This window comes from Phoenix dactylifera, unplaced genomic scaffold (assembly GCF_009389715.1).
Source record: "Phoenix dactylifera cultivar Barhee BC4 unplaced genomic scaffold, palm_55x_up_171113_PBpolish2nd_filt_p 000434F, whole genome shotgun sequence".
Classification (NCBI taxonomy): Eukaryota; Viridiplantae; Streptophyta; class Magnoliopsida; order Arecales; family Arecaceae; genus Phoenix; species Phoenix dactylifera.
Window position 1 is genome coordinate 345474 of NW_024067870.1, and position 12774 is coordinate 358247.

The 12774-nt window shown below is 42.6% G+C and overlaps 1 non-coding gene across 1 annotated transcript; it reads right to left on the reverse strand.

The window, feature by feature from the left end:
- Positions 1–12412: 12412 nt before the first annotated feature.
- On the reverse strand, positions 12413–12518 carry LOC120106028. The gene has a single exon (XR_005508261.1). It is a non-coding gene; the product is annotated as a small nucleolar RNA R71 (small nucleolar RNA).
- Between the last annotated feature and the right edge of the window lie 256 nt (positions 12519–12774).

The window sequence follows — 12774 nt, forward strand, 5'->3', positions numbered from 1 at the left end:
AGGACTTATGTTATGATAAAGGAGGATTTATCTTTGAGTCCTTAAACTTGTTCGCGACCAAATGATATGTTGTTACTAGGACGACAACATTATCGAGATTAGGTCGTTGTGTGACATATACGTTGGTTGTCCTCTTAACCAAGGAGTGTGGAGACACTGGTATGCCATACAGGTGAAGTGTAGGAGTACATTTCACTGAACGTGACCATTCCGGAATGCTTACTGTCGAGAGATATTGAGTGGATTGGTATAAGTTTGGCCCTCTGACCTGAGACCGCAACCTGTGACTAGCAAGCAACTCACTGTACTTTGGTACCGGACTACCTGAATTTCTAATTCAGTGACGGAAGGTCACTGGGTGCAGTCAAGTACTTGCGTAGTCAGTTGTGAGTCAAGATGGAATTGACCCTCCTGCAAACAGGAGATAATGTCTTGTGATAATTTAGCAAAACCTTGGCCAGGGTAATCTCAGTGAGGAGTCACGGGATATCTAAAGTTAATCACATAATGGATGTACTAATTATAGGGTTGACAGTGAGCTCTAAGTCATCCTGGCATTAAGAGTCAAAGGGATTGAATTATACAGTAACCATAGTTCAGGGTTCCAGAATATTTGCTTCGCATATATTCGGCCTATTCGGACGTCGGGTACCATTGCTAGATGGTCACATCGATTAGTGTAGGAAGTCGTTCCTATACTACCGGCTTAGGTTCGAACCTATGAGGTCACACGCATAGAAGATTCCTGATTGATCAAGAAGGCTGATGAATGATTAAGAATCATTCAGGGGTAATTTGGTCAATTCGATTGGCAAATTATCTTATAAAATAATTAAAGTAATTATCGGAGGATTAATTAGTAATTAGATTGCTAATGAACTCAATTGGATTGAGTAATTAGACTAAGGATGAGCCAAATTGAATTAGATTCAATTCTGGGCTCAATCAGGGTTTTTGACCTGATTGGATTAGGTCTGAATCAAGAGGACTTAGGTTGACCAAATTAAATTAGATTAAATTTGTGCTTAATTAGGGATTGACCTAATTGGATTAGGTTCAACCCATGGTAATTGAATCATTCTAATTGTTAGGATTTAATTAAATTAAATGGGTTTGATCTGAAACTATTCGGATCTTGAAATCCACTTGTCACATATCCATGCATGGCGCCATAAATTGATTTTTAATATGATTAAAAATTAATTTAATTTATTTAATGGTGCCATGGGACACTTGGCAACATCAGGGACCTCTTTCATCATTAGATGGGTCGAAATGGAGAGATAAATTCATGAAAAGAATTGGATAAGATCAAATTCTCTCTCTTCATGACATATGCCATCCTTATCTTTATCTCACTTCTAATTAAGGTTGAATTTCGAATTTAATCACCACAAAATCACCACGTGACCTCTAATCTGATTAGGGGCATGGGAATTTCGAAATTGAAAGAGGGAAGTGGCAACATGATGAATGGTTTAGATTAGATCAAGCTTCATCATGTAATGGCACATGAACTTGAATTTTGAATTCAAAATTCAAACCCACAAAATCCTCCACAAATATGGGATGGTTGGCATGAAGTTAGGTAGGAGAGCAACATTAAAAGGACCTCCATCATCTGGTGGTCGAATTCAAGGAAAAAGAGAGAAAAAGAAGAAGAAAAAAGGGAAAAGAAAAGAGAGGAACCCTAGTTCATGCATGGAAAAATTCTGCATTCAATCTAGCTGACTTCTTCCTCCTCTAAGTCCATCGCGCCATTAGTGTTAGGGGTCCCTGATAAGAGTCTTTAGATCAGATCTAAGTCCTCTTCAATCCTTTAAACCTTTCCTCCAAGTTCTTCCAAGAAGGCGGATCAAAAGTTGATAGTGTTTGGAAGATCAAATTTCAGCCTCAAGAAATTCTGCGCAAGCTAGCACTTCCGCAGGATTGGATCTCTTCAGGAACTTCGCGTGGACTTCTCGTAGAGGCCATTCGTGTGCGTGGCTGCGAAGTCGAGGATCAGATCCAAAGTTTCATCCATCATAAAAGGTATTAATCCTACATTAATCTTTTATTATGGTGTCAAGATCTAGGTCTGATTCCCAGGTTTTACCCTCTTTTGGGGCTCCTCACGGAGATCTCCAGAATCCATTCAATGGATATTCGGAGATTAATCGGAATAGAGTTCTTAAGTTTCAGATCTGATAGTTAATCATGCATGAAAGTTTTAGCATAATTGTTTAAACGATTCCGGCATAATCCTATGTGTTCTTAAGGTGCTGATTTCTAGATTTGATCTTGTAAGCATGCATGAATTAAATTGTTTGATTCGATTTTTCCGCTGCGTTTTAAAACTTAAAAAGAACTACGTATGGCTTGATCCCCTTATGAAGGGGTACGTAGGCAACCCGATCAGGTTCAGCCATGGTTTTAAAAAAAAAAAATTCCGCATGCTTACACGAAGAACCTAGGATCATTTCAGTTTGACAGTGCTTCTTCCCCTTGGGCAGATCCAAATCCACGTTTGATCTGCCTCCAATGACTCCATCTCATAATCCATGGCCAACTCCACTCCTTCCTGGTCAACCTCCAATGCTCCGTGAAGCATTCAGGTTCGCATTATTGTGAGCAGCAATAATAAGAGTCCATATCTTTTGAGGAGGCTTCCATGAGTATACGAGTGGACTTCTTAGTTGTGGAGAGGGTGCAATACTTCAGGTTTTGCTCTGACTGAGTCTTTGAAGATTTGTAGACTTCTTCAGGATCCACAAACACGGCTAACAGGTTTTGTTTCTGATTCATGCTCTGCTGGATTTTCTCATTAATACAATCATTATACGAATGATCTTCTGTGTTCGGGATCCCAAAAACGATACCCAAACTGTTGACTCCGTATTCCAACGAAAATGCACTTCTTTGATTTGGCGTCTAATTTGCTTCTTTGATTGGAATCAACATGGACATAACTGGTACAACGAATACTCGTAAGTGCGCCAATCAATCTTTCGCTGTCCATGCTTCCTAGAAATTCCAAATTCAAGTTTTTTGATGGCCCTCTGTGATCAGTAGGCAGCAGTGTTAACTGCTTCTGCCCAAAACTGCTGTGGCAATCCAGCATGTATCCTCATACTCCTGGCACGCTCATTAATTGTTCTGTTCATCTTTCAGCAACTCCATTTTGTTGTGGTGTCCCTGGAATGTCCTCTGTGACGATCCCAGCCTCTGCACAGTAGTCCTCAAACTCTCTGCTACAATACTCACCACCGTTGTCTGATCTCAGGCATTTTAACCCTCCCTTCCTGATCGTCGGAGTTCTACCATTGCCTGCCATCTCCTGAAGACCCCAAATACCTCTGACTTGTGCTTCAAGAAGAACACCCAAAGCTTTCTGGTAGCATCATCAATAAAAGTAACATAGTACTGAGATCCACCAATGGAAGAAAACCGGGTGCAGGCCCCCACACATCCGTGTGCACGAGATCTAGCTTTTCTTGCTTTCGAGGTATTACCTTCTTTGTTGAATGAAACACGCTTCTGCTTTTCGAGAATACAATCCTCACAGAAGTCCATCTCAACACTCCCTGATACCCTACAGCTTTTCCAACTGGTACATCACCTCCAGTCCCTGAATAACTCATGTGCCCAGTCTGCAATGCCATAACTTGGCATCCCACATCTGCTGCAGCAACTCCAATAGAGTTTTTCGTGCCGTTGGCGATATAAAGTGTCCCAACCTTCTTGCCACTAGCCACCATCAAGCGAACCCCTGGATATCTTTTTACTGATCAGCTGTGAAAATAGTCCTTGTACCCCTGGCTCGCCAATTGTCCAACAGAAAATCACGATTCCTCTGCAGTTGAGGCACGTGCCGTACTCCTCAAGCTCAAGTGAAGATCCCAGAAATCAACTTCACTTCCGCGCTTCCCCCTTCCTTGTATGGTGAAGGCTCTCCATCCCCTAAGTAGACTTTGCCGAAGTTTCCCTTCTCATATCTCCAAGAAGCTTCCGTTGGGATGTAGCATGGAAAGACGCGCCTGAGTCTTCACCCAAGACTCGTCATCGGTAGATAAAGATAGAACGAGGGCATCCATGTCACCGTTTTCAGCAAGATTGCCAGATCCTTGCTGACTCCTTCGGTGTGGTCGCCTTGCTTCCCTTTAGGAGATTTGCAGTCCCTCCTAAAGTGCCCATCTTCCCGCAGTTCCAGCACTTCGCTCCCTGTATTCTGAGGTGCTCGAGACCTGCTGGATCTCGACTTCGAGTCGCTTCAAAATCGACCGTCCTTCTTTTGTCTTCCCCGGTTAGAGATGTTTAGTGCACTTCCAGACGACTCCGTAGCTCCAGAAGATTCCTTCTCGCTTCTTCACTCAGAAGCACTCCCACAACGTCATCAAAGATCAACTTTCCTGTCGCCGAAGAGTTGCTCACCGCCATCACCAGGCCCTCCCAGCTATCAAGGCAGTCCGGAGAGGATTAGCAATGCCCGAATCTCATCGTCAAAACTAATCTCCACTGACTCCAACTGGGCCGTGAGTCCGTTGAACTCGTTGAAGTATTCTGCTACGCTTGCCGCCATTTTTCATACGAAGATTAAACAACCTCTTCATGAGAAATACCTTGTTTGATGCTGAGGGTTTCTCGTACATCCGCGGACAATGTTGCCATCAACTCCATCGTCGTCTTCTCGTTTTTTGATGTTGAATGCCACTTGGGATGCAAGTGACAATCTAATGGTGCCGAGCGTCTTCCGATCGAGGACCTCCCAGTCTTCATCGGACATCTTCTCTGGTTTCTTCGCTCTACCTCCAAGAGGTAAATAGAGATCCTTCTGGTAAAGATAATCCTCTATTTGCATCTTCCAAAATCCGAAGTTCGTGCCATTGAACTTCTCAATTCGCAACTTTTCTTCATCCGCCATTGCAGAATACCAATAGCTCTGATACCACTTGTTGGCAGCGACCCGCACTGGAACCCACTCACACCGGTACAACCACCAACGTCGGACAAGCAAAGAGAGAAGCAAACGGATAAGCACTCTCTCGCTCCCTCGACATCGGACTTAAGGATCACCGCTTCGCTTTCCGCTACGAAGGGCAAAAGATTACCCCGTGGTATCAATAGGGTAAAACACTTGAGCACCGCAGCGGATTATCAAACCAAAAGAAGAAGAAATAGGAAGAAAATAGCAAAGCAAACACAAAGATGTAACGAGGTTCGCTACAAGTAGCCTACGTCCTCCATCGCTCCAAATCTCAATTAGGATGAACAGATTACAGAAATAGCACACACCCGAACGATCACACGCGATCGCTCTACAAGAGATTGACACCGAAATTCCCTTTGCACAAGAAGTAGGATCCCAATCCTCTTTTCTCTAGAACCCTAGCCGCACAAACAAGAGTCTCTCTCAAAAATATCCTTGAATATCTCACCTCCTAGGGCTCTCATGAGTCCTATATATAGTCTCAAGACCTTTCAGATGATCATAGCCGTCGAAACGCCACCAAAAATACCAAAAGAAAATCGTCCGTACGATTTTTCGCGAGCCCGAGTCGACTCGGCTGTGGTTCGAGTCGACTCTGGCACGTCTGGACAAAACTGGCACGATCTAGAGTCGACTCGACTGTAGCTCGAGTCGACTCGATGATGCTTCGAGTCGACTCAACTGTAGCTCGAGTCGACTCTGACAGTCGAGACAGTAACATGGTTTTCTCGGTCTTTTGGCCTTTCTCCTCCCGGGTCGACTCGACTGTTCCCGAGTCGACTCGACTGTTTCCGAGTCGACTCGACTGTTCCGAGTCGACTCGACAGTCCGCCAGACAGAATTATGTAGAATTGATTCTCCTTCAATTCTCTTCATCACCAATGGTCCTCCACATATCCCAACACAGAGGTCGACTCATTTTGAACAAGGGTCGACTCTTCAAGCTTTTTCCAGGCGATGAAAAACTTTCTATTACTTTAAACTACACAAGGGTCGACTTATGTTTTGCGGAGGTCGACTCTTTGACTGTGTTCCTTGAATAAAACTTATCAGAATCAAATTAAACTTGTCCTTTTTGCTTAAAAGTTGACTCAAGTCTTTCAAACAGAAACTTAAGACTTTGTGGAGTGATTGATTATACCCCTATTTGATTTGATGAGCTCAAAGCATTTGAGTATATTTCATGTTATACTAATGAATTCAATCTAGTATTTTCAGACAAATATATGTAAATTTATATTTAAGTGCATCGAGATTTTGTTCAAAGTCATTTGGCTAAGTATTGAACTCAATTAAGCCAAAGTCTGAAGCTCGAGTCGACTCTGGAAGATTGCAAGTCGACTCTAAGTGTTTCAGAGGTTCTGGCATAAGCTCGAGTCGACTCCGGTACACTACGAGTCCACTCCGACTGAGAACAGACAGAAAGACAGAAAGATGAATTTCAGACCTATCACCAAGTCGACTCCGACGATTTCGAGTCGACTCGATGCTTGCCGAGTCGACTCCTGACGGTTCCGAGTCAACTCCAAGGAAAACAGACAGAAGGACAGAGAAGTGTTTTCAAGATCCTGTACCGAGTCGACTTCAGAAGGATGCGAGTCGACTCCAACGGTTTGGCGAGTCGACTCCTAAATATGCAAGAGTCGACTCTCAGAGGAAAGCAGATTGAAAGGCAGAAAACCAACAAAGTGACTCTGTGAATGAGTCGACTCCGAGAATACGAGAGTCGACTCCAAGTCAGCCGAATCGACCCCAACAAAGTGCGAGTCGACTCCGAGGCAGTTCAACTCAAAAGATGGAGGATCAGTTTTCGGGCTTTGAGAGCCGAGTCGACTCCAAGATAATCCGAGTCGACTCCGAGACAGTTCAACTCAAAAGACAGAGGATCAATTTTCGAGCTCTGAGAGCCGAGTCGACTCCAAGATGATCCGAGTCGACTCGAGAGAGAAATGCAGAAAAATAGATCTCTGAAATCCTGAGAACGAGCCGTCTCCAAAAGTGCCGAGTCATCTCCGGATATTGGCGAGTCGACTCTAGGTTTGGTTCGAGTTGACTCCAGGGCGAGACAACACTTTAATTCAAATCCTGAACAGTGGGCGAGTCGTCTCCAGTAAAGTATGAGTCGACTCCAGCAACAGCCGAGTCGACTCCAGATCGAGCGAGTCGACTCCGACCCAACGGATACATTGTTAGGAAGTGCAGACTGTGCAGAACGGCCATAAATCAGTATCTAACGGCTATTTTTCAAAGGGAACTGCTTAAATAGCCAGAGTGAACAGTAGTAGATGACGCGTTCGCAAAAATGTTTTTCGCGAAACTAATCTCCCAAGTATAGGAGAATCGTACAAGTAGTAAAATCTCGGAAGTCCGAGGTCGAATCCTCAAGGAACGTTCTATGGATTATTAGCGTAATTTTTAGATGTAATTTTTCAGTTGATTTTTAGAAATTAAAAGCAGAGAATAATAGATTAATAAACAAAGTTCAATCAAATAGAAATGGTTAGGGATCCGGAATCCCCTTTGATAATATTGCATTCAAGAATAAATCCTGCGATTCTTGATTAAGGATGTAAAAGTAGAATAGATCAAACATGGAATATATTTTATGAACATATGAACTCTATTTCTAAGCATTCATCGTGCCTATTACATCAACGACAAATCAAATACTAAGCAGTCCATGTGCCAATAAACATAAACCATTAAAAATCTATCTATGAAATAGTTATGCAAGAGCCCATAACACATCAAAAATATAATCATAAGAGCAAAGGTTCAGAATTTACTTCAAAGAAAGCAATACATCAAAGGTTTCTCCATCACCCTTCACCTAAGGAATCAACCACTCATTTTACACATTAGTCCCCCTTCCATTTTTTTTCTTTCTTTGGCCAAAAATAGAGTACCCTTCTCTGTTTTTTTTTCTTTTCTAATGGCTGATACTCTGTTTCCTTCCGAATGAGGGATATCCTCCCCCTCTTCCCAGCCGAGCGAGAGATATCAAGCTGGCCTTTGATTCCCCTTCTCGCATGCGATGGAGACGGAAGGATAGGATTCTGATGCCCCGGATGAAGACGCTTGGATGGCTGAAATGAAGCTGAGACGCGGACGGGAATGGATTGCGGATGCTGGGATCGCGGAAGAAGTCTGAGGTGCGGAAACGGACGATTGCAGGGAATTGGACGCGGGAGAATCGCCACGGACGGCTGGATCGCGAGCTCGGGACGCTGGAATTCGGTTGATGCGCTGGTTTGGCTGAAGAACGAGATGCTAGGACGATCGCGAGTCCGGAATCCGCTGCTGTTCCATCGCAGAAGAAGGAGATGCTAATCTCGGCTGGGAGGAAGGCTGATCGTGGGGTGATTGGACTGCTGGCGCCTGGAAGATGCGGAAGAGGCGGACGGCTGGATGAGGCTGTGGCTCGTAAGGCGAACGGGATGAGCGGACGAGGAGTGCGTTCGTGAGGAGCATCCTAGCCAGCTGCGAGATACCCGGACGCGGACGCTGAGGATTGTGAGACGTGCTGGATGGGGAAGGAAATCGTGAGAGCTGGACGTGGAAGCTTGGATGCGGACGGATGAGACTTGGGAGGAGCGGACGGACGCATGGGATCGCACGAGATTGTCGACGAAGAAGCCTGCCGCGGGATCTTTGGCATGCATTGCGAGAGGGTCGTGGACGGCTGGGAAAGGGAATGCTCAATCTGGGAAGTCCTTGATTTGGAATCAGGAAGCTGACTGCAGATGGCTGGATTGGGGGCTTGGACAGCTGAAGATGAAGCATGGGATAGCCAGCCAATACTCGGAATAATTCCCCAATTACACGTGATCTTTCTTTATTTTGATCCCCAATGTGCTCAAGAAGCTGTGGCATGTAGGTTTGTGTAGCTTCGGTGCAAGTGTGCTTGACCAGGTTCAATTACGCTCCTAACATCATCAGGCTTGGAGCCATCCCTTATCCCAAACTATACAAAATGCGTATTTAAACTCTAATTTACGATAACCTATGCCAACAAAAATATAATATTAAATCAGCCATATTATCATTGTCTTGTTAGCAATAATACTAATTTAAGTGGTATGTAGATCGCACTTTTGTGCTCTCATCAGTAGACATCAAGAGAGTTACTCCATCTATGCATTAAGTGTTTTCCAACTTCTGATAAGTGCTTAATAATTCATAATTTAGTTATCTTTCCATAGCACTTATCAATGTTCTTAAACTAATAAATACATATTTTACCAGAAAATTGAATAATCATTGAAATAAATTTGAAATATGTTTTTGGTTACGATCTTTCATGAAAACTACAGAAAAAAAACATATAAGGAAGAGATTGTGTTGATTCGGTTGGGTAACCTGATGAAGTTAAGGTTAGAATTAAATAGGTTTTGGTCCTGGCTCGATAAAAAGTTATAATTAAATTTGCTAAGGAAAATGTTTGATTAACCCTTTTTATTAAGTCATGGTCTTGTTTCTAGTCTTAACTGGTCGAGTTCGATCTGAAGCAGTTTAGCAATAATTAAATTTGGAAGACATTGGGCTCGAAAACGAAGTTCAAGCAACTCAACGATCATGACCCACCGCAAATCCAAAGCCAATTTCCAACCAATTCATTACCTGCCTTCATATAAAATTTATAATAATAATAATAACTAAATATTCATGATTCACTGTTCATATGAACAGTGTCCAGTTAAAACACTGTTCATATGAACAGTGTTAAAAAAAAAAACCAAAATGCGGAAAACACTGTTCATATGAACAGTGTTCGTGAAAACACTGTTCATGTGAACAATGTTAGAGAAAAAATAAATAATACATAATAAATAAATAAATAAATAAATAATAAAAAAAATGGGAATCCACTGTTTATCTTCTTCCTTCCGCAGTCGGCCACCTCTCTCCGCCATCACCGACCAGATCCCGCGGCGCCTCTTCCTCCTCTCCCGCGATGCAATCCTCCCCCGCGCGATCAAAGGAGCTCGTCCCAGCCGAACGCCCCAACGTCGTCGTCGTCCCCGGGTCCTCCGCCATCAACCGCGTGTGGCATCTTCTCCTCCAAGATCAGCGACCCAGCCGCGTCGAAATCCCAGCATCGTCGCCCCGTCTTCCACCCGTGGCACATCCGGAGCGACCAGATCCTCCGCCACTTCATCAGTCGGCACCTCTCTCCGCCATCACCGACCAGATCCCGCGGCCCCTCTTCCTCCTCTCCCGCGATCTGCATCCCGGCACCACGCCCCGAAATCAGCCGCTGTGATCCCTTCTTCCCTCTCTCCACGTGCGCCGGACGGCTATAAAAGGAGGAGGCTGAGGCATTCGGTGAAGGAGAGAGGGGGGAGAGCTCAGTTCTAGAACAGAGCTTGCTCTGTTTCGGTGAAGAGAAAGAAATAAAAAAAAGAAGGAAAAGAGAATAAAAAACCAAGAGAGGGTTTGAGACGGATGGCAAAGGAGTTCTTCAGCATACCAATGGAGATGACGAGCACCATGAGCAGCTAAGCCTCAGTTTAGGGTTTTGATGAAGCCATAGAGGAGTATTCGTTTCATTTTTATTGATTTGAGTTTGTATTGTAAGATGATTGCATGATGAAGAATTTATCAATTGATCTTATGATTTATCCAATTTATGTGAATCATTTATCTTGCATAAGATATTTTACATAGATTGATCTATTTCATCGAATCCAACACCTGTGGTTTGGAGGAGATATTCATGTGACATCGATTTCATGTTTAATGATTTAATGATCAGATGCATCATGCTAGGTTAGACAGGTCATGCTTATCATTAGAGTAGATGGTTTGTGCTAGACTTAGATGATTCGTGCTTATCGTCACGGATATAAATCTATCGGTGGAATCTAGCCCTAAAACACCTTTCTCCATAGATAATTCATACTACTACACTCATATTAATTCTTAGTTTTTATCATTTACTCTAGCTTATCCCTTTTGAAGTAATTATTTAATTAGAAAAAATAACTTGTCTCCAATCCCTGTGGACCGACACCCGTAATTACTATCCTACAGGATACGTGTTATTGCGTGGTTTATTTTTGAAATTGAAAGAACCGATCAATTTTTGGCGCCGTTGCTCGGGGATTGCTAGCATAGTTATTTTTCCTATCATTAAAATAAAAAAATTTAATTAATTAAAAAAAACTTTCAAAAAATATATATGTATCTAAATAAAATAAAAAAATTATTTTCTATTATTGTTACTTTTTTTATCTCCTTTTTCTCTTCTACTTTTTTTTTTAATTTTTCTTTTGGTCTTATTTGATCAGGAATCGAAGAGGAGATCTGGGCTATCAAAAAGGAATGCTTTAGAGGTTTGCTTAAAAAATTTTAAATTGCTGAAAAAATTCCCTTTGGTAACCTCTAAACCTTTCTTATTTAAATTAATTATTAGCTTGAAATTTTGTGGTGATTGTTTGATTTTAATTTCAGCAAAATTGTGAATGCATGCTTGATATACATACACAAATTAATCCGCACATAGTAAGAGCAATCACCCCAACAAGATAAGAGCCGAATTTCATCACCGGACTCTTGCCCAACTTAGGTGAACTCAATCTCATATAGTGTCACTTTAATTAAAATCAATTAGACATTGGCTCCTAGGGACATTCGAGCTCAATAGGACGAAGATCACCGAAGGTTGCACCAATTTCGCTCTGTGGCTTAGTTGATGTCTAGGCAAGCTTTGTCCCTATAAGGGAGACAGTTCATCTGTTCGAGGCAAGTGGGTTTTAAGTGGGAACTTTGCGAATGCATCGTGACCCCTCCACTTACCTGGGAGCTTACGTGGTCAACTCGGTTCATTAGACCGGATTGGAGGCTTAGGTGCCCTCTTCAAACCAGTTAGGAGCTGTCTAGTGATTTTAGGACAAAACAAGGATTGATGTGTTTATCTTTTTTTGCATGCTTGACTGATCAAGTACTAGTGTATGCAAGGGAGTCGTTCTAGAGTACGTGACCTATTACCTTTTGACCCTGAAATAGAACGGATCCTTAAAAATATTCGAGCTAAGATCAGAATAATAGAATCATCCCCACCTCCTGAGATGGCTGAAGAACAACCCAAACTCCTGAGGGAGTACTTTACTCCCACCATTTACACTTCCCCATCTTGCATTCGATTACCTGAAGTAGCAGCTGTACAATATGAAATAAAATCTAATGTGATCCAAATGCTCCCATCTTTTTATGGGCTCACCAATGAAGACCCATATAAACATCTAGATGAATTCCTTGAGATTTGCACCACTGTCAAGATTCAGAACTTTACTGATGATGCTCTAAAGCTTAGATTATTCCCCTTCTCCCTTAAAGATAGAGCCAAACAATGGCTGAATTCTTTAGAAGCCAACTCGATTCGTTCTTGGGATCAAATGCAACAAGAATTCTTAAAAAATACTTTTCCCATTGGAAGAACGAACCAGTTTAGACGTGCCATCACAAGCTTCTCCCAAACTGAGGGAGAAGAATTTCATGAAACTTGGGAGAGATTTCGGGACCTAATCCATAAATGCCCACATCATCAAATACCTAAATGGCAGCTAGTGCAATGTTTTTATGACGGATTGACTGAACGAAACCGTCAGATGATTGATGCCGCATGCGGGGGGACATTCATGCTTCAAAATGAGCATGAAGCATGGCAATTATTTGAAAATCTTAATGAAAACTCCCTCCACCATGCTTCTTGTTCTCGTCAAGCACCCCCGAATTCTCAAAGAAAAGGGACTATTTGTGAAATAAGTTATTCTATGGACCTGTCTAGCAAGGTAGATGCATTATCT